This window comes from Mustela lutreola, chromosome 2 (genome assembly GCF_030435805.1).
Source record: "Mustela lutreola isolate mMusLut2 chromosome 2, mMusLut2.pri, whole genome shotgun sequence".
Lineage (NCBI taxonomy): Eukaryota > Metazoa > Chordata > Mammalia > Carnivora > Mustelidae > Mustela > Mustela lutreola.
The window spans coordinates 131953159-131976586 of NC_081291.1; the positions used below are offsets into that span (position 1 = coordinate 131953159).

At 34.8% G+C, this 23428-nt stretch overlaps 1 long non-coding RNA gene across 1 annotated transcript in view; it reads right to left on the reverse strand.

The window, feature by feature from the left end:
• Positions 1-23428, reverse strand: part of LOC131824894 (uncharacterized) — a 269250-nt gene that overhangs the window by 95086 nt on the left and 150736 nt on the right. The gene's annotated exons all lie outside the window — the stretch shown is intronic.

A 23428-nucleotide genomic window follows, 5' to 3' on the forward strand; every position in this document is an offset into this window, starting at 1 on the left:
CTCATCATAATATCTTGTAAATTGCCCTTTGCCAATCTAGCTTCACCACTCTTTTAAAAAGACCTATCATGTTTTACCCTTCTATGATCATTCCCTAAGCCCCTGCACTGTTCCTTGTACTATGTTGTTGATATATTGCTTTACAGACATTCTTAAATGTTTACTTCCTTGATTAGATTGAAAAACTATGAGTCAAAGAGACATGATGCTTTGCATAGGGTCAGGTATGCAATAAACCATTGGTTGCAAACAGGTAAGATCGTTGGCCAAAATAGACTTACTGAAATGCTATATACCTCACAGGATTGAGATATATATATATATATATATATATATATATATATATATATATATATATATATATATCATACACTCACACACAGAATTAATTTTAAACATTTAAATATCTAGATATTTCACCTAAAACATGGTTTTCCAGCTTCTTTTTAAAATGGAAATACATTCCAAGGTAGGCAGAATAATCCCCTTCCCTCCAAAGTCTATGTCCTAATCTTTAGAGCCTGTGAATATATTACATGGAAAGCATGAATTAAGATTGAAGATGGAATTAAGGTTCCTAATAACTGATGCTAACATAGATTTTTCTGGATTATCCAGATGGGCCCAAGATAATCATAAGAGTCCTCTAAATGTGGAAAAGGGAAGCAAAAGAATTAAGTGTCAGAATGAGGCAAGGTGGGAAGGATTTGATTGACCACTGCTGATTTTGGAGACTGAAGGGGAGCCAGGAGCCAAGGAACACAGGCAGCATCTAGAAGATGGGAAAGATAAAGAAGGAGAATTTCCCTTAGAGCCTTCAGAAGAAAGGCACCCCTGACAACACCCTGACTTCAGCTTGTGAGACTCTCTTCAGATTTCTCACCTCTAGAGCTATAAGATAATATATTTATGTTGTTTTAGGTCACCAGGTTTGTTGTAATCTATCACAGCAAAAGGAAACTAATATACACACACATCAGCTCTCTGTTGCTACAGTGCAAAAACCCCCAGAACATAAATGGCAACTGCACACTTCCTGGGTCACTACAGTTACTACCTCCTCCTACTATTAACACAATTAATGACTTAGCTTCATGATACCTACAACCTCCTCCTACTATTAACACAATTAATGACTTAGCTTCATGATACCTACAACAGCCATTCAATAGCTGGAGTGCCAAAAGAAGTATTAACATTGTTAGGCTTAATATTAAAAGCTGGGGTTTTTTGTTTGTTTTCTGGCATTTGCTATTGTTTAAATAAAAGATAGTGAGAAAGTGTGTTGACAGTTGAATTAAAATTCTAGAATATAATATCTTTAAAATACAGCCCCTAGAATTGAAGTTTAAGGTCTGGCTGTAGCTTTATGTGATAATATTATTGCTGAGTAGAAATATCTTGATGAACTACACCAGGATTTCAGTAGAGCTGAATAATTTAATTAAAGCACAATGTGCAAGCATTCTACACAACGGCAAATTTCAGAGAGAATTTCCAAGGCATCATAAACTTGAAACTAAAAGAAAAGTTGAGCATCACCACAGTTATCCACAGACAATCGAGCTAATTAAGCATGTGTTCTTCATCCTGTTATTTAAGAACATCTGATAGCAAGTGTTCTGCAAAATGAACAACTCCATATGTCCAATACTATCCATTTCTATGTGCTTTACAAGTCTGAAAAGATATTACACAGTGTGGTTTTCCAGACCAAATTCAGATGTTTAAAGCTTTTAATAATCAGAATTGCTTTGTTTTATGGAGTAGCCTGACAGCCTTAGAGGACATTTTTGTTGTGGTTGGTGAAAAGATTATTTCAGCATTATTGTGACTGCAAAACAGGTAAACAGATAATCTGAGCTGCAATGAATGATTTTAAACAAAACGGACTAAAAGAAGTACAACTGAAAGCCTGTAGGATTCTACTTTTATAAGCTGAATTAAATCTCTGGATCACTGTGGCCCCAGAAGACCCCGCCTCTATGTCCTAGTTGAGTAGATGTACCACCGGAGGCATCGCTAAGGCCATATCCTGTCCTATCACCGAACTATCTGGATAGACTCAGGTAACAAGTACCATTCAAACTCCTCTGGATTGTTTAAAGGCAAGTCACATGTCAGAGAAAACTGTTTTGTACAACACCTCAGAGAATGTAATTTCATGTAGCTGTTTTAGCACTAGTTTCCCCTATAATAATTATTCTTTCGAAGAGAGAGAGGTTTTTAAAAATTTTTTCCTGAGGTAAAGATTATGGAAGTTAGTAGATGTCATAATGACGAAACTCCAACCTAATTTCCTTATTCAGTAATTCAGGCATTAATTGTCACAGATTTGTTATTCTACTTCTGAATCTCTCCCTTAGAATGGCTGCCAATCAAGTTAACTTACTGAATATGAAGTTTCTAGGATGAGAACCCAACTTGCTCTCCAGCTAAAAGAGTCTCTGCACTTGTGAACTTATCAAAGTCAAATCTGAACCCAAACAAATGATAGAAATTTGAAAACTCACTGTTTCACGGCCGTTTGGCACTATATTGAATAAATTAGCCCAAGACCTGTTCACAGAGTTCTGTAAAAGAAAAACTGCTTGAGTTTTTCTTCCCACTGTGAATTCACTCTCTAAAATGGCTACTTTTGAAGCCATTAGCTTTTTCGATAATTAAATTTGAATCACCAAGGGAGACTCCAAATTCAAGTATAGAGCTAATATTCATTGAATCACTGCTATTTGGTGAGCATTTTCCTGGGCACTTTAAATATGCTTTTTAGTTAACAACTTTAATAGATATTTATTATTTTCTCCAATTTTCAGATTATAAAACCAAGGTCTAAAGAGGTCACACAGCCCAATGAGGTAGTGGAAAGCCATTCTAATGTCCTCTTTCTTCCGTTACCATCAGCCCAATGCCCACAGACTATCCACTTTTTATGGACCATGTTGTAAAGAATCTCAGCCAATACCCTCCACAGGCTAAAGCTGTCTTGGCAGAATTTTCTGTTAGTTTATGAAATGTTTTATATCGTAAATATTTTATGTTACACATACTTTATTTCTTTCTTCAAATTCTTATTTAAATTCCAGTTAACATACATTACAATATTGGTTTTAGGAGTAGAATTCAGTGATTCATCACTTACATACAACATCCAGTGCTCAGCATGACAAGTGCCCTCCTTAATAACCATCATCAATCTACTTCATCCCCCACCCACCTCCCTCCATCAACCTTCAGTTTGTTCCCTATCTTTAAGAGTCTCTTATGGTTTGTTTCCCTCTCTCTTTCCTTTCCCCTCCCATATGTTCATCTATATTTTAACTTAAATTCCACATATGAGTGAAATCATATGGTATTTGTTTTCTCCAAATGACTTATTTTGCTTAGCATAATACACTCTAGTTCCATTCAACTCATTGTGAAAGGCAAGATTTCATTCTTTTTTGATGACTGAATAATATTCCATTGTATGTATATATGTAAACACACACACACACACACACACACACCACTTCTTTTTTATCTATTCACCAGCTGATGGACATTTGGGCTCTTTCCATAGTTTGGTCATTGTTGATAATGCTGCTATTAACATCAGGGTGCCTGTACTCCTTTGAATTTCTATTTTTTTTTTTAATATAGAGTAATATTTTTTTCTTTAATTTTTTATTTTTTATAAACATATATTTTTATCCCCAGGGGTACAGGTCTGTGAATCACCAGGTTTACACACTTCACAGCACTCACCAAAGCACATACCCTCCCCAATGTCCATTTTTATATCCTTTGGGTAAATACCTAGTAATGCAATTCCTAGATTGCATGCAGCTCTATTTTTAACTTTTTGAGGAACATTCATACTGTTCTCCAGAGTGGCTACACCAGTTTGCATTCCCACCAATAGTATAGGAAGATTACCCTTTCTCTGCATCCTCTCCAACATTGTTTCCTGTGTTGTTAATTTTATCCATTCTGACAGGTGTGAGTTGGTATCTCATCATGATTTTTATTTGTATTTCCCTGATGATTAGTGATGTTGAGCATCTTTTCATGTGTCTGTTAGTCATTTGGATGTCTTTGTTGGAAAAGTGTCTATTCATGTTTTCTGCCCATCTCTTACTTGGATTACTTGTTTTTTAGGTGCTGAGTTTGATTTAAGTTCGTTATAGATTTTGGATACTAGCCCTTTACCAGAGATGTCGTTTGCAAATATCTTCTCCCATTCTGTAGGCTGCCTTTTCATTTCATTGACTGTTTCCTCTGTTATGCCAGGAATACCTGAATGAAGTCCCAATAGTTCATTTGTTTTTGTTTCCCCTGCCTCTGATGACATGTCTAGCAAAAAGCTGCTATGGCCAAGGTCAAAGAGGGTGCTGCCTGTGTTTTTTTCTAGGATTCTGATAGAGTCCTGTCTTACATTTAGTCTTTCAACCATTTTGAATTTATGTTTGTGTATGGTGTAAGAAAATGGTCCAGTTTCATTCTTCTACATATTGCTGTCCAGTTTCCCAACACCATTTATTGAAGAGACTGTCTTTTTTCCATTGGATATTCTTTCCTGCTTTGTTGAAGATTGGTTGACAAGAGTTGTGGGCCCATTTTTGAGGTTTCCAGTCTGTTCCATTGATCTGTCTGTGTTTGTTTTTGTGCCACTACCATACTGTCCTGATGACGACAGCTTTGTAATACAACTTGAAGTCCAGAACTGTGATGCCTCCAGAACAGCTTTGCTTTTCTTCTCAAGATTGCTTTGGTTATTTGAGATCTTTTGTGGTTCCATACAAATTTTAGGATTGTTTGTTCTAGCTCTATGAAAAATGCTGGTGGTATTTTGATAGGGTTTGCATTGAATGTATACATTGCTTTGCATAGCATAGGTATTTTAATAATATTTATTCTTTCAATCCATGAGCATGGAACATTTTTCCAGTTCTTTGTGTCCTCTTCAATTTCTTCCATAAGTCTTCTATAGTTTTCAGAGTGCAGATCTTTTACCTCTTTGGTTAGGTTTATTCCTAGGTATCTTATGGTTTTTGGTGTCATTATAAATGGGATCGATTCCTTGATTTCTCTTTGTGCTGCTTCATTATTGGTGTATAAAAATACAACAGATTCTTATACATTCATGTTATATCCTGAAACCTTGGTGAATTCATGTATGAGTTCTAGCAATTTTTTGGTGGAGTCTTCTGGGTTTTCTACATAGAGTATTATGTCGTCTGCAAATAGTGAAAGTTTGACTTCTTCCTTCACAATTTAGATGCATTTTATTTCTTTTTGTTGGCTGATTGCTGAGGCTAAGACTTTCAGTACTACATTAAATAGTGATGGTGAGAATGGACATCTTTGTCTTGTTCCTGATTGTAGAGGAAAAGCTTTCAGTTTTTCCACATTGAAGATGATATTAGCTGCGGTCTTTCATACATAGCCTTTATGATGTTGAGGTATGGTCCATCTTCCCTACTTTGTTCAGGGTTTTTATCAAGAATGGATGCTGTATTTTGCCAAATGCTTTTTCTGCATCTATTAAGAGGATCATATAATTCTTATCCTTCCTTTTATTAATGTGGTGTATCATGTTGATTGATTTGTGAATATTATACCACTCTACAACCCAGGAATAAATTCCACTTAATCGTGGTGAGTATTTCTTTTTATGTACTGTTAGATTCAATTTGATAGTATCTTGTTAAGAATTTCTGCATCCATGTTATGGGATATTGGTCTGTAATTCTTTTTGGTGGGGTCATTCCTTTTGGAATCAAGGTAATGCTTTGGAAATTTTCCTTCTATTTCTCTTTTTTGGAACAGTTTCAGAATGATAGGTATTAACTCTTTGAATGTCTGGTTAAATTCCCCTGGGGAGTCATCTGGCCCTGGACTTTAGTTGGTTGGGATGTTTTTGATTATGATTCAGTTTCTTTGATGGTTAGGTGTCTGCTCAAATTTTCTATTTCTTCCTGTTTCAGTTTTGGTAGTTTGTATGTTTCCAGGAATTTGTCTACTTCTTCCAGATTTCTCAGTTTGTTAGCATGTGATTTTTCATAATATCTCCTGTGGTTATTTGTATTCTGTTTATTGGCTGTGATCTTCCCTTTCTCATTCATGATTTTATTTATTTGGGACCTTTCTCTTCTCTTTTGGGTAAGTCTGGCTAGGGGATTATTAATTTTATAAATTCTTTCAAAGAACCAGCTCTTAGCTTCATTGATCTGTTCTACTGTGGGGTTTTTGTTGTTGTTGTTTTTGTTTCTATATAGTTTATTTCTCCTCTAATCTTTATTATTTCCCTTCTTCTGGCTATAGGCTTTATTTGCTGTTCCTTTTCTAGCTCCTTTAGGAGTAAAGTGAGTTTGTGTAATTGAGACTTTTCTTGCTTTGTGAGGTAGGCCTGTATGGCAATATAATTCCCTCTTAGAACTGCCTTTGTTGCATCTCAAAGGTTTTAGGCTGTTGTGTTTTCATTTTCATTTGCTTCCATGTACTTTTTAATTTCTTCTTTAGTTTCCTGTTTAACCTTTTAATTCTTTAGTAGCATGTTATTTAACCACCATGTACTTGTGGTCTTCCCAAATTTTTTCTTCTGGTTGACTTCAAGTTTCATAGCATTATCATTTGAAAATATGCATGGTATGATCTCAATCTTTTTGTACTTGTTGAGAGCTGATTTGTGACATATTATGTGATCTATTCTAGATAATGTTCCATGTGCACTTGAAAAGAATGTATATTCTGTTACTTTAGGATGAAATGTTCTGAACATATCTGTTAAGTCCATCTGGTCCCATGTGTCTTCAAAGTCATTGTTTCCATATTGATTTTCTGTTTAGATGATGTCATTACTGTAAGTGGGTGTTAAAGTCCCTCTACTATTATTGTATTATTATCAATGAGTTTTTTAAGTTTATTATTGATTTATATATTTGGGTACACCCAAGTTGGGGATATAAATATTTACAATTGTTAGATCTTCTTGAGGAATAGACCATTGTGATATAATGCCCTTCTTCATCTCTGGTTAAGAAAGAAAGGAAGAAGAAAGATAAGAAAGAAAGGCCTAGATCCTGGGTGTGTTTTGATCTGCTTGTTAAAGAGGTGAGATCCAAAAATTTAAAAGATAAAATAAAATAAAAATCTATATAAATATATAAAATTTAAATTTAAAAAGATTAAATTTTTTAAAGAAATTAAAAATAATTAAAAAATAAAACATAAAAAGAAAAAGAAATCTAGATCCTATTTCCCCAAGAGCTGAAGCTTTGTAGCATGCCATTATCAGTAAGCTTGGTGCAAGTGAGATGTTTCTGCTAGTCTTCTGGGAGAGTGACAGATTGCTCTAATTCTCAGGTGGACCTGCCCTAGTGGACATGTGCCTGCAGGGCAGAGGGGGGCAGAGCTTGGTGTATGTGCACCTGGCCTCCACTATGTGGAGTTGTTTTGCTCCTCAAAGATTTCCAGTGCTGAGGGGCAACTTGAAAATGGTGGCAGGTAGCCACAGAGCTAAATGTTCATGTCCGCCACTCTTCAGGAAGCTTCTTCACAGTAAAGCAATCACCCTTCTGGTGTCCCTACTTTCGTCAGATCCCTGCCTTCACCCTGCCAGTGTCTGAACTGTTTTATCTCTGCTGTATAACTGGGTTTCAAAACTCCAAATTTTAGGACTCCCACCATGTGGACCTACACTGATCCTCTGCAGGGATGGGTCTAGCCATGCTTTTGTCATTTGTAGACCAGTCCTAGTGGTCACAGGACTGGGCACCAGTTCAGAGTTTACAACAAGGCAGAGCAGAGAGACAGCCCCCAAGCTCACTGCCCTCAACCAGTGTTCCTGCTCCTATGCCTGGGAACACTACAGCACATTGGTGCCACCCATTCTTCTTGAGATCCAGGGGATCCTCAGTCTATGCTGTCCATTCCCAGGTCTCTCCCCTTCCCCACCTGAGCACTTTAAGGCAGGCACAACCCCTGCCATGGCAGACTTCTTAAACTTTTGATTTTGTGCTCTGCTACTTGTAATACTTTGTGGTAATCTCTGTAAGTAGGTTCCCTCCCCTCCACAGCACCCATAGTTCTTATCTCCTCCAAATCAACTCTCCGCACCTCTCACCTTCTAGAAGGTGGTTGCTTTTTTACTTGTAGACTTGCTGTTTTTTTTTTTTCCTGGGCATCTAGAATGATCTAAAGGCAACCAAAAGTTGCCTTTAGGGTCCCCTATTCCTTCACCATTTAACTCATCTCCTGTATTACACATATTTTAAAATATAGTTTTATAGTTTTATATACAGTAATACACTCTCATTTATTACTTCTAAATAATTACCACCTGATTTCATTTTCAGGCAAAGAAGATATTATGAATTCACTTGTTTTTTTTAAGGCTTTACACATTGATAAGTTTCTATGTTTTTTTCACAACTACATGTTCTTGGTTCTTATATGTTTTTTTCTTTAATATGGTTTATTTGCAAAGAGGCTTCTGGAAAGCTCAATTCTTGAACAATGTAATATAGTTGGGTAACTAATTAGAAACTTACTGAAATAAGCATTTTAATTTTTGTTTATAAGCATGACTTCTGAACATATACTCTTTAAAAAAATTATTTATAATATTCTTATAACTTTATTATCATGCCTTATAACTCATAGTTATTAAATATAATAGGAATAAATAATAAGAAAATTTTAAATCCCATAACGAAAAATTACTGTTACTATTATATGTGTATTTTAATAGCCTCTTTTCTTTCACATCGAGAAATATGTTCCTTAGAACAAAAAATATGGTCTATGGTTTTCTTTTTTATGTAATTTATCAGGGATATTTTTCCATGTAATTAAATATTTTAGATCATTATTTTAATGCTTACTTAGTATTTCACTAAATAGATATAATAGATATAATAGTATGTTTAAATAGAGCATAATTGATTAACTTGTTATTATTAAAGATAAGTGTGGTTACCAACTTTTTGCTACTATAAAATGGAATTGCTGGGTCAAAGTGTACCCGCGCCGTAAATGACTCATTCCCAGCTGCACTCCTGATAAAAATTAATGTCCCCCTCTCTAACAAAGACTTGGCATTGTATTTATTTAAAATGTGTCAATGCAATCATCTAAACAGATTATTTATTTAATTCACTTGTGCCACATTCTCTCCTCTTCTTAACCTACAGTGCTGTCTCCAACCTATGCTTTCGAGCAGCAAAAGTGATTTGCAGTGAATCACTACAAAAATACATTTTATCAGCCCTTCCCAGTCTTCAGACTAGAATGATAATGGGCCTCACGGGTCTGCTGACTCAATGAGGTGGATGGATTAAAAGAAAAAAGCACTTAGAAAAACAGATACTTTTGGGGGGAAGGACGCAAATATGGCTAAGTGCACACCATGCAGCCAGCTCACTCTGCTTTCTTTTACTGAACGGTGCTTTTACTGAATGGACAGAGAGGGCACAAGGTTCATAAATAGACTCTCTAACAGCACTTTCCAAGCACTTCAGTCCAATTATCATGAATTAACTTTAAAAACAGCATTAACTTTTCAGCATATACAATGTGCCCAAGAAAAACAACTTACTTTAGAAGTCTGTTCTGTGTTATTAAATTTTTCTCCCTCTTACCTGAAACCAGTAAGTAGCCTTCAAGAAAGGTTTCTACTTCCACTGATGGGATGTTACTTATTTTAAAACTGGGCCTAAGACTATCTCTGGATTGAAATGGCTGTTTGATTGAACAGCATATACTACTAAGAGAAAAGTACAGTCCATTTCTAGTCAGAAATGTAGGTAAATGTGTTTATACTCAGAAATGTGTTTCTACACAAATGTAGAAAAAAAATCAGTTCCTTAGCCACTGCACCTTAATGCTCTGGGTCCTCTGGTTTAGAGATGTGAGTCTTAAGAGCTCACTCAAAGATGATCAGGGACTGATTATAATCCACAATTTCACAGTTTTACTTTGTATTTTTCTAGAGACAGAAAAATTACATATTTCATTCACAGGCCTTCTACTTGTCATCAGTGTACTTCAGAAAAATTCTGTAATTATATTATGCCAATTCTTCGGTTAGAAAGAATCATATCAGAATCAATTGAGAAGTGCTCCCCCCGCCAAATTATGCATCTCTGTAATTTCCACTGCTTTACTTAGACATCCTGGTACCACCCAGAAACTGCTGGTCCATGGTTCTGTTACTAACATGACAGGAAGCCGTACCACTCTGCTGTAGTGAGACAGACAAGGAAGACTATTACAGCATCATCAAGGAAGACTATCACAGACCCTGAATTGCTTCATGGGTCATTCCAACCAGATTCTAGAAAGAGGCAAGGCCAAAAAATACTGACTGAGCACTCATTATGTGTCAGGCATTGGGCCAGGTAATTTTATTTCACTAATTCTTCACAACAATCCTGTGGTGCTATCATTGAACTCTTTTCAAAAATGAGGAAAGAGGAGAAGATTTAGCAATATTGCTAAGGACAAATGGTTAACACGTGGCAAGATAGCACCCAACATAGGTCTTATTCTGAAGTCAAGAATCAAGTCAGTATTATACTACAAAGTACACTTTTCTACATACCATATACATCTCCATTAGGGAGGGTGTCTTCCCAACCTGAAGGTAATTTACTTCTTTATAACATTTCACTTTTCTATATCCCTTATTACCAGTCACCAAACATTTATTGAATCTCATATTGGTGTGCTTTAGATAATATCTGAATGATACCATAATCTTTTTCCTGATATTTAGAAGATACTTAGATATTTAGAAGATACTCCAGATATTTAGATAATATCTGAATGATACCATAATCTTTTTCCTGATATTTAGAAGATACTTAGATAATATCTGAATGATACCATAATCTTTTTCCTGATATTTAGAAGATATTTAGAAGATTCATTCTATAAGGGCATCAGTAAATCATAGGCAACTTCTCCTTTTAGGCAACAATGCAAGTGCAGATGCAAATCTCCTGTTTTTAATGGATTTTTATTAACTCTATTTTTATCAGGTGACAATTTATAACTGAGCCTATAAATTCTGTGCTCATATTTACAGTGCTCAAACATTTTAAAATTTTTATGAAAGCTTTAATTGCAAAAATTCTCTTTAATCTTGTGCCCTACTCTTTTCTATTGGAAAAATGAAGATTTTTTAGCCCCAAACAAAACAAAATCTTATCTAGCACTTGTCCTTTTTCCAATCAAGAAGAAAGTTGCAAAAGTCAGGAAAGACAATGTGAGAAATAAAAATACAATACAAAAAATACATTTTGGTCTGTATGCTAGACCAAAATGCTTCTACAACATTTAGGCAACAACTGCAGAATCTTATAAATAACAACAGTGTAAATTAATCAGTATATATAATTCACTATTTAAAGTCTGCCATAAAGTTTAGCAAAAGACAAAACTAACTTATCAGCCACCTTTATTTTATTCATTTTGCTAATTTATCACACGCCAGTCAAGACAAAGAGATCCCTCACACTGCATTTAGAACACTTTATCAGCACTCACTAGATTTTTTAGATTCCGGTGAATAGGACATGTTGGAAGCTCTTTATCTTTTAAAATGAAAGACTTTCCATCAGAAGCACATCTTAATAAAGCAGAGATTTTTTTATTATAATTATTATTACTAAGAACATCTCTCGGTAGTCCTGGGGAAACATCTGCCCCTACTAATGAGTAGGACAGGACTCATCTATTATACCTACTACGATGTGAATCCCTGATCTCAGTAAAATGAGCACAGGAAACTCTTAAACCTTGTTACAGAAGAAGGTCATGGGTAAAGTTTGCTATAATACATTTTGATATTAACATACAAGACGAAAAGTGCATAAAGCAAGAAAAATATACCCATAGTCTAATGAACTCAATGATTACAGTAGCATCCTGAAAACTATTTTAGGTTACTCCTGAATTTTACTGAACTCTTTCAGAATTCACCCAAGGTTTCCTTCTTTGTGAGCAGAAACAAAGCATATAGTCTTTGATTTCAAAGAATTTCTGCTCTCTCACATTCAGCAGGTTTACTGGCCGCCTCACCCACTGGTTTTCAGACATGCCCACACTTGTCTGACCCCAGGTTGGGCCCAGCCTTCTTCAAACTGGGCTTCTCACCTTCCACCTCTGATTTAGCAATGATAATAAAAAATATTCATGATTTTTTTTCCCCTACGTCTTCAGAGCACTATATCTTGGATCTAGAAATTCTCCCCTTAGGGTCCTTCATTTTGTGCTCAAAGTTTGTCTGTAAGTTTGAAGCACAGCACAACCAACACTCTAATAGCTTGCCTTCACGGAGAGGGAGTCTTCCTCAGCTGCAACAGTTAGACATGAGGAAAATCATACATGGAGGATAAGAAAAGATTCCCTTAGCATGCAGTTAGGTCAATGTTTAACATCACTAAGCGCCACCCTCTCCAATCCTCCCAAGTAAAAACTTCAGCAACATTCACCCAGCAGATTATAACTTACATAGAGCACACATCATGCCAGACCTTGCTGCTCTCACTGAATAGGTTAAATGGTCTTGGGTGGCAGGATGCATAGTCTAGTCATCTTGGAATCATAGTTCTTATTGGCTTGAATCTAATTTACAATTATTTTTAAGCTATTTTCAGCTAAATAGCTATTTTTAAGCTATTTTCTTTTCAAAAATTAATAGGAAACATGGTTTCACCCAGTGAGTAAGCTTGTAGGATGGTGACATTTGAACAACTTTTTTACTATCAGGAAAAATTGGGCAAGGCTTGAAGAGGGCAAAAAGGCCGCTGGAGGTCCTAGTTAGTACACCTTTCACAGTCACCTCTGCCTTTCATTGTCTAGGAGCTATTTTATAAACCTGTAGATTGTAGGAAACTGAAAATAATGCAAATCATTCCTATCTACAGACATGCAAATGAACTGAGTCCTGTGAGATGTGATTCATTATTGCCTTGTGAACAGAGCTGTTTTGCATCAACTTGTACATTTATTTCACCTTTCCTTATTGCTCATATGTTTCTCTAAATTTTTCTTTGAGCTAGTTGTAACCTCTTACTAGTTTTCTCATTAATTAATGAGTCAAATAAAATCTCTGATGTATGTTCATTTTATATTTGTATGAGAGCCGTGATTTTTGTCCTTTTAATAAATTATCTTTCAATAACACACTTCTATTTTTTTTTTTTTTTTTTTTTTAGCCATACAAGTCAGGTGTTTCCGTAAACTTAATAGGTTGTCTTGAAGACTTTATTCACTTCTTCAGGAAATGGTGGATGTATTTTCTGACATGAAGCTGTCAAATTGTACCCAGATATAATAACTTTATTCTAAGAAAACAAATACATAAAGAAATAGAATAAAGTATTCTTTAAAATTTAGCCTTTAGGTTATGAATGACAAACTAGGAATCAGTGTTTTAAAATCACAGCAACAAATTAGAGAGGAAAAGCTATTTCCTCTTCTGTTGGAAGGACGCTTTCCAGATTCATCAGTCCTAATCTATCTAAATACTAAGCAGAACTGTATACTGTTTTCTTATTTCCCTTCTCTAAATTAAGAAGTAGATTTTAGGGATGCCTGGGTGGCTCAGTTGGTTGGACAACTGCCTTCGGCTCAGGTCATGATCTCGGAGTCCCGGGATTGAGTCTCATATCGGGCTCCCATCACCACGGGGAGTCTGCTTCTCTCTCTGCCCTTCTCCTCACTCATGTTCTCTTCTCCCTGTCTCTCTCTCAAATAAATAAATAAAATATTTAAAAAAAAAAAAAGAAGTAGATTTTAAAATTTTGTTTTAGAAATTGATCATAGTGAAGAAAACCAGAATTCTCTAGTATCTAGTACCAATGATCTAGCTGTGAAAATCTGTATACTGAGAAAGAATCTGCAAGATAAAGAACAAATCTGTTTTTTTAGAGATCTTCTTCTGTATGATAAACTATTAATCACCAGATTCCCAGATCATTCTCCATACAATTATCTTGACCGTGATATCCTGGAAAATTTCCAAAAGAGGAAATTAATACTTTGTTCACCATTGCTTGAAGGATATTCTTTGGAGCATACTAGAGCTAGTGGCTATATGTACAAGACATTCATGTAGAGCTAGTGGGTATATGTATAAGACATTCATGTAGTTAGTTACTCCCTCAGGTACAGTTTTGCCACACTGGAAATAACCCATCATTGGGAATTGTTTAAAACTGGAACATACTTTGCAATTTTATAGAACACTCAGAGCCCAGTAAAGGTGCTGCACAAAACTTTTTCCAGCTTGCTTCATTAAGCCAACAAACCATAGTGGTCCTTTAGGAGATATCAAACTTTATTGGACATAGCCAATAAGACTGAAGACAAGAGGGGTTTATAAGTGTGCCCAAAGTATTGGCATATCCTCACTCTGAAAAAAAAATTATAAAAAGTTTTCAAATTTGCATAAAAATTCTTGCACAAACACCAAACACATACCTACTGTTCCACAGATCTGGTTGTTTCTATATTTTATTACTTGTTTCATCAAAAGGAGTTTTCGAAGTTCTTTTAATCTAGTCCCTAGACAACGAAAATACCACAATTAACTTTTACACTAACAAACTATTTTAATGAATATTTGTGAATGGCCAAGGGAACCATAATTAAAAAATACATTTGATGAATGATTACACTTTTCAGAAGCCAGTTATTAAAGCCAAATGGTAGTATTACCTGCTTCATTATTAACAAGATATATTAGAGTAAAAACATGAAAAACAGTAACCCTGAAAGAAAAAAATTGTTAATCATAAAATAGTAGATAAGTAGATATATAATTTCATTTCTATATAGAGTTTCTAAGCAAAAAAAAAAAAAAAAAGAAAGAAAATGTTCTCATTACCTTCTGTTATCTGTTTTAGACAGACAATCTTTCTGAACAGTTAAGAGTCATGAGGCATTTCAAAGAAGCAGATGACCTCATTATCCAAAACTTAGAGGAGTCGATAATGACTCAAGAGATGAATGTAACGAACTTCATTTTCTGGGATTATCAACTTTAATTAACAGAAATTATCCAGCAGAACAGATAGCTACGTAATGCTTAAGAGTGTACCTAGAAAAAAACCCAAGACAACGAATTCACTCCTTTTGCTGCCTATGAATAGATACTTGTAAAATGAAGACAGGGATTATAGTTTTTGGCCTAATATATTTATTCTGTAAGAAATGGACTTATCCTCGACTAATTAACATAGGAAAATTCAATATTCTTTTACAAAAACGATGTGAATTTTAATGGAAACAATTTCAATTTGACCTGTTTGCTATTTGCTTGACAGAAAATAAACATACGTAGTTAACCTGTTCAAGAACAATGAAAGGAAAACTCTCTTCCTATTTTAAGAGATGGCCTTTCCTGAATTCAGAAGCTGTATTTGCTGCTCTGTACCCTTAATTGATATAGGCTTTGGTTTTGTCTTGTTTTGTTTTGCTTTCTGGTCCATAAGGAGTGACATCAAAGAACATAGGGGATTTAGATCAAGAAGAAGATATAAAATTAACTATTCCTTCCTTGATCTCATAGTTTCCTGATAATTATCAAATAAGAAGGCACTGTTACCTTATTCTTATAACAAAGAAAACCATTTACAAAGGTCAGTAAAAGGATGGATTAGTTCCATACTGAAAAAGAAAGTGAGAAAACAAAATTAAGAAATGATTTGAAAGTTGACATTTCAACTGATAAAAGGATGTAAGAGTCCAAGGACAACAGTGCTAGGTGAGTTGTTTTAAAATACCTCAAACAAATTAGGAGATCATGCTGTTTTAAGTGTGATTCTAACTATTGTTTACAGGGCATTTATGAAAAAGATATTTCATTGTAGATAGAGGATACACATTTGAATTGAACCTCAGTTTCCAAAGCTTTATGGTTTGTAAATATTTTGCAATTTAACCCAAAGAAACATCACATTAGAAAGAAAGAAAGAAAGAAAGAAAGAAAAAGAAAACTGAAAATAAAAATAAAATGCCTCCAAGGAATCTTATTTTAGCTAAGAAAAAGGGATAATAAAGGCTTCCCTACCATATAGTGTTTTCTGTAAAATTTAATGAAATTATCTGCTCCAAACTAATTTAAAAGAAACAATTAAATCAACAATGTTTCCAGTCCTATAGAGTGAATATTTATTACATTACTTGGAGATATTATTTTAATTCACAGAAATCTTATAAAACTACTTGACTGACCTCCTGGCATTTCCAATCAGGAGATTCCATTCACAAACTCAATCCATTTAATTACTTTGCACTTAAAATTGAATTAAAGTTTCTTGCCTACTTCCACCACAGTCAAAGGGAATTGAGTTTGAAACTAACTCAACTTGAATTCTGTTGGCATATATAATTAATTGGTTTAAAAATTAGTGCTGAAATGGTTACTTAAACCCAAGATATGAAATGCTATCACAAATGATAACATAATGATATAATAATATTATTAATGCTGAAAATTTTTGATGACTTTTGGTAATTCAATAATTCAATAATTAACCCAATTTGATAGAACTTTTTCTCACCATCAAAACAGAAATCCCCATCCAACCCCCACCCACAAATGAGTTAAAACAATAATATTAATAATAATTAACCCAATTTGATAGAACTTTTTCTCACCATCAAAACAGAAATCCCCATCCAACCCCCACCCACAAATGAGTTAAAACAATAATATTAATAATGTTTTGATTTAATTTGAGGGGGATGATTTTACCTTCATGAAACTTTTTAGGAGTTTTGATCTCTTTTCCTATTAGAAATTCTGACTGAAATTCTCACAGACATAATTATCAATATTCTAATAGAAGAATTTGGTTTTCTTTCAAATGAGAAATTTTCATTTAAATTAAAACTCTATCAAGTCAGTGGTATATCAGTCATTAGTAAGTTACCTAGGCAAACAACTATACTCATTACAGTAAATGAAACTAAACTCCAACATAACTTTTTAAAATTATGTTTTAAGTTTTTAATAATATATATTCAATATAGGAAATTTGGAAAATATATAAACTTATTTTAAAATATACTCTCATTTCACAAAGGACCACTGACAACTCTAACTTAAATTGTTTCCTTTCTAATAACATTATTTTGGGGATTATAAACAGTTTCTGAATTCTAGGGTAGAAAAGTGAATTTTCCGTTAAGGGAATTTTCAAAGGACCACTTTGCAAAGCTTTTAGCTAATGAGGATTTGGTTGGAATATTTCCATTGTTATTGGGATACTTGCTTCAGATTGAGACACTGAGGGTTCTTGGCACTTATAAATTGATTTTATTGGCAAGATTGTATCTTTATATCTGTACCTTTATATTTTCATTATCAATCATTCTCAACCAGTATATTTATTTTTTAAACATTTTTTAAAATATTTAATTTATTTATTTGACAGAGATTACAAGTAGGCAGAGAAGCAGGCAAAGAGAGAGAGAGAGGAGGAAGCAGGCTCCCTGCTGAGCAGAGAGCCTGATGTGGGGCTCCATCCCAAGACCCTGGGATCATGATCTGAGCCAAAGGCAGAGGCTTTAACCCACTGAGTCACCCAGGTGCCCCTCAACCAGTATATTTAAAGGAAACTGGACTTGAGGCAGAAAAGTCTTCCTTCTCTCTCTCTCTCTCTCTCTCTCTCTCTCTCGGGCTGCAGTGAGATAAGATTGAGACTCTAGATATGGACCTGTTTGGAAATTCCTGTTTCTGGAGTTTGAGGTAGTACATGGGGACCTTCCAAGAAGGCTAGATATAAGGTTACATTTAGGTTACAAGTGCTGTGAGCTACCACTGACAGAAGCAAATCCATGTTCTCCTTCTCTTACTCCAGTCTCTGTAGTAAAGACTAAAGTGATTGTGCTGTGGGGGTACTAAGAAGAGTCCACTCTTCTCCAAGACTAAGTCAGCAATGTTAGCCACAATAACCAATACATGGCACCCAGTCCCTGTGACATAGGGATCTCACAAAGTCCATAAGCAGCAAGGTCAAGGCATGAAGGCCAGAACAAAGGCTAGAGAAGAACATGTTATAAGGCATGGACAGACCCATGAGAAATTCTCAGAGATAACTGAGGGATCCTTAAGGTCCCTGCTTTCTCACAGGTTGGCCAGTGTATTGAAATAACATAGAATCACATTTTAGGATCCCAACCACTTCCACTTTTGTAATCTGCTTTTGCTTTTAACTTAACACTATAACATAAGCATCTATATATGTAATTGAGTTGTCACTGAATATATCATTTTATTGGTTGTGTAATATTCCTCTGTTTGAATACTACAATTTAATAATTTCCCTTTATTGAGGACTTATTATTTTCCTGTTCAATAATTTGGCTAATAATTGTGTGCATATCTTTGTACATAAATATTTTTCTGTATCTCTGATAATTTTCTTATCTGAATCAGAATTTCCAACTCTGCCTAAGGGGAGTATTCCAAATCAATATCTAGGACAGGAAACACTGATACCCAAGGAGAGGTTGTTCATACAAGGTCTGAAGGGGAAACTCAGGAATAAAAACAAATTATTCACTCAGAGCATGGAGTGGTATCTTATTTCTCTTCCTCACTTCTAGTCTATTGCATTTTCCTGATTTTCTCTGAAGAGCCACTCTATTTGCTTACCTATAATTCCTGTTACCCCAAAACTCAATTATTAAGTGATTCCAGATTCCTCATACCATCTCAATCCTCATATTAAGACCAAATTTTTCTTCCTCTACTTACCTGGAGTAGTTTCTATATTACTTATTCAAATTGTACACTAAAGAATCCAGTTGGCACCATACTGGTTTTATATGGGTTCATGACCAGTCTAATCATCTGTGGGCAGAGAGGGGAGAGGTCTTATGTTTTTATAAGGTGCTTCCTACCAGTTATTCTGACTCATTCTGGTTTTGCTAAAAAGCAAAATTGGGTATCAACTGAAATTAGGTAGAATGTTCATAATAGTCTGTCTTTGGATATGAAGACATAGCATTTTCTGTTTAATTCTATGAATAAAATGTACACACATTTGCTGGAAGATATATATTACATATGTACTATATAGTTATATGGGGACATTTTCTTTCTCCTTAAATGATATCACCATCTAATTGCTTAGGCCAAAAACACAAGAATTACTGTGTTTCCTCTTTGGTTCCTCCCACCTCACTACCAATCCATTATTCTGGCCTGTCTGTTGGGCTCCAAAATATATTCCAATTGAACCATTTTTACTCTCTTTACTCTGAGCATTTTACCACAAGTCACCACTATCTCTCACTTGAACTACTGCAATGAGCTCCTAATTGGTTTCCCTTTCTTCCCGACCTCCTTTCCCCACAATCAAACAGGGCGGCCAAGGTGAGCCTTTTAAGATCTAAAACAGGTCAAGACACACTCCTGCTTAACACCATCGAAAATCATCTCATCAAAATCAGGATTTTCCATACTGGAGCTAAGGGAAGAATTCCAATACCCACCCAGCAGCAAAGCTATGAGTTGTGAAGCACCAGAGCGGTCCAGTGTAGGAAGTATGTCTTGAGAGAAGAGATTCCTCAGTCAAAGAGCAGGGGATGGAGAGATGGAGCAAATTCTGGTATCACTTTCTTATCTTTATCCCTGATGTTCCTGATGCCAGATGCACCTCCTCCCTCACATCATTTGATTATGTAGGCTATTCTAATCTTTTCTGCCCGAGTTATTCTAAATTGGGTTTCTCTCACTTGCATGGAATCTCAGCCATTCCAATCAATGTGTCATACTCTGGGATGAATTTTAAAATCAGATAACTATACTGCTTTCCTTATCTTTTCTTGGGTAAAACAGGTATTAGTTTTTCTTTAAACATAATGAATCCACTTTGCATTATATATATATATACACATACATACATCTAGATACTATATTCATTTCTAGTTCTTGTTCTTATTCGAGGATCAGGTCCAGCACTGTTCATGCTTCTGGGACCTACTGACCAGGTGGCATAAGTGTAGCAGAAACATTAAAAGTAGCCAAGGAATGAGAGCAGTAGCTTCAGGCTCTCCAGAACTGGCAGTGGGTCTGCTAATGGTATTATTACACTAATGACAGAAGTTGTTGTGGTAAGGGTTCAGAATACCTATAACTGGGCACAGGAAGGAAGAACTAACAGGTTTGGAGCTGTAGAACTATGCCGGAATTGAAGCAAACAGTAAGAAGGATTAGAACCGGAAGCAGAGGGCTCAGGAAACTGATCAGAGGAAGCAGGTTTGGATGGAGACACATTATTCAATCATAGTAAATGGAAAGGGTAACAATATACACATTATTAAGAAATATCATTCTTAATATGGTTTTAGGCATTCAGAGGCATATCCAACAGATTCTGTCTTCATAAATATCAGGAGTATTAAATACTAAAATTTAAGCACTATTAATAATCCCAGATCTGGACTTTGAGAATTAGGATGGCTCAAGTGAGGCAAAACAGCTTGGATTGTAATTATTTGTCCTTTGATGTTGCATTCATAGATTAATTCTATGAGGCTGTTCATCTGATTCTTGGTTTAAATGACAACAAAAAGAATTTAGGCTAATGATGAAAAAATCTTTTTTGACAGTTCGAGTTATTAAACACCGAAATAAGTTATAAAAGAGATTATTGAATCATTTTCTCTCAAAGCCTAAAAGAAAGCATAGATTCCCATCTCACTGGGTGACTTAATAAATCAGCTTTTATCAGAAGCAGATGGAGGACTGAATAACTGCCAAATTCCTTCAAATTTGATGATTCAAAGCCTATACAATTTGAAAAAGACTTTGAATTGTGTGACAGAGTTCTTCATAGGCACCAAAACTCTACGTCTGAAAGCAATTCTAGAGTACTGGTACTCATCACTTCTGTATTTTCTTTTCTAACTCAAAACTCTATTTGTGGTGGAAGAAATAAGGAAGCAGGAAGGAACAAAGAAGAAAGAAAGAAAGGAATAAATTATTATGTTTTCTGTATTTATTTCTGTATTTTTCCTTGGGACTATATAGAACCAGAATTAGAAGTCATATTTAATGAGCAAAAATTACAAATATCATATAGGCTTCTATCATTCAGCCTGTGGCATATAGGCTTTCATTCACTGTATTTTTCTACATAAAGCACTGTCATCATGGCACAATTTTACTTTGAATTAAATAATAAGCAACACTTTTGTCATATTGGGAGACAGAGAAGAAACTAAGTAAATGCCAAAAAATTTAAAATATCTCCATCTGACATTACAACATGGATACTGAATGGTTTCAGTTTCAATGCCAGAAAGCTGGCTTTTGTAAAATCAACTAATACTCAAAAAAATCATTCAAAAAAAGTTTAAGTATTCTTTTAATAAGGAGCTGCTTGCTATGAATGTTTACCTAAAATATTCACAAGAATTTCATGTATTTTTTTAAATAGAAATTGAATGAATTATTTTTATGAATTTGTGGAGACTATTAGATTCTTCTAGCAATGATTCTTTTTTTCTTCAGACCTGACTTTTTTTTTTTGTATACCCTAAGTGCTCAGAGAATTTATTCTTTTTTTTTTTTAAGATTTTATTTATTTCTTTAACAGAGACAGAGCACAAGTAGGCAGAGAGGCAGGCAGAGAGAGAGGGGGAAGCAGGCTCCCCACTGAGCAGAGAGCCAGGGATCAAGCGGGGCTTGATCCCAGGACCCTGAGATCATGACCAGAGCTGAAGGCAGAGGCTTTAACCTACTGAGCCACCCAGGTGCCCCCAGAGAATTTATTCTTAAAGACCTCACATCTATAACTGCAACTTTTGATCTTTTCAATCGAAAGATTAGACAGGAGAAGATAAAATCTAAGCTTAATAACACCAAGGAAAAGAATGCTTGAAAACTGTGAGTTACTTTGAGACTTAAATATTCAGTTGGGCCACAGAAACAATATAAATGCAAAGGCAAAAATTGGAAAAAAAGAGATTTCTAAAAAAATGATTTCAGGTTCTCAGTGGGGTTACCCATTGAATTACAATAGATATACTATTTTTTGAAAAAGAAAGAAAAAGGGAAGGAAGAAAGGTAATAGAGAAAGGAGGAGATAGAGGAGGAAGGGGAAAAAGAAGGATGCAGATTCATCATGAATCACTAAAGTTTTAGGCACAAAAATATATAATTTGTTTAGTAACTTTAATATACAGTGTCATCGAAGAGGACTCCTTGGAAGCAAACAAATGACTTGTAAATCTTAAGTACACCAAGCTGCCTGTGAACGTACAATTGTAGTGACAATACATAAAGCCCCACAGAGCAAATGGTGCATCACTCTGATTCAGTACTTGCTGTCATTTTCACAAAGATACATATACAACCAAAGGCAATGTATAAGTGATTCTGGAAGGATACCAAAGAGATGCTGAGCAAATGTACACAGCTACATAAATCCACTCTGCTCCGTAGATAATTTAGAGGCAGAAATAAACCATGTTATTATAATGCAATGTAGCTACTCTTAGTACCATAAAGACAATAAACATCAAAAAGACACTTTGAATGGCTCTATGAAGTCATAATGGAAATGACTTTCATATGGAAAATGCTCAAGTACTGTTTTCAAAGATTAATTCACTTGAAATTGATTTGTCTAAAACCATTTCCAACTTCTGCATCCTCACGTGCTTGGTTCTTGGTCATTAAGCAATGAACCCTTTTGATGTTAGACCACATAATCACATTAGTAAAAAAAGAAATGTACAGCACAGAATTTTATTAAAAAATATAACTGCCAAAAGAAGATGGAAATTAAAAGCATTTCTACCTAAGCATTGAAAATTGTATTCTCTGTAATTTCCTGGGTTAAAGTGCCCACAACTACAATATGTCTGTACCATTTAAAATAAAGCAAAGCGCATTCTATTATCACCAGCTGCTAATATATGCAGAAGTTTATTGTTAAGTAATAGAAATTAGTTGCTATAAATAAAGTTGATTTAGCTAATTCAGGAATATTATCTTGGAATTGTAACAGTGGGTTACAATAACAGTAACAGTGTAACAGTGTAATTGTGGGTCAGCCAGTGTAGGTGTCTACTTTGCCACTTCCTAATTATGTGTCTTCTTGGAAAAGTTACAAAAGGCTTTATAAGCCTCAGTTTCTTATTTTGTAAAAAACGGAAATATTATATGTTGTTTAAGGATACAAACTTGGAACCAGGAGGTAAATAAGTCCTAGAGATCTAATGCACTGCATAATGATTATAGACAACAATAGTGCATTATAAACTTAAAAACTCGTAAAGACTAGATCTTAACAGTGCCCACCACAAAAAAAGAAATGATAATGAGGTGAGGTACAGAAGTATTAGCTAACACTATGTGGAAGGATATGGCAATATATAAATGTATCAAATCAATAATAAGTTTTAAGGTTGGGCA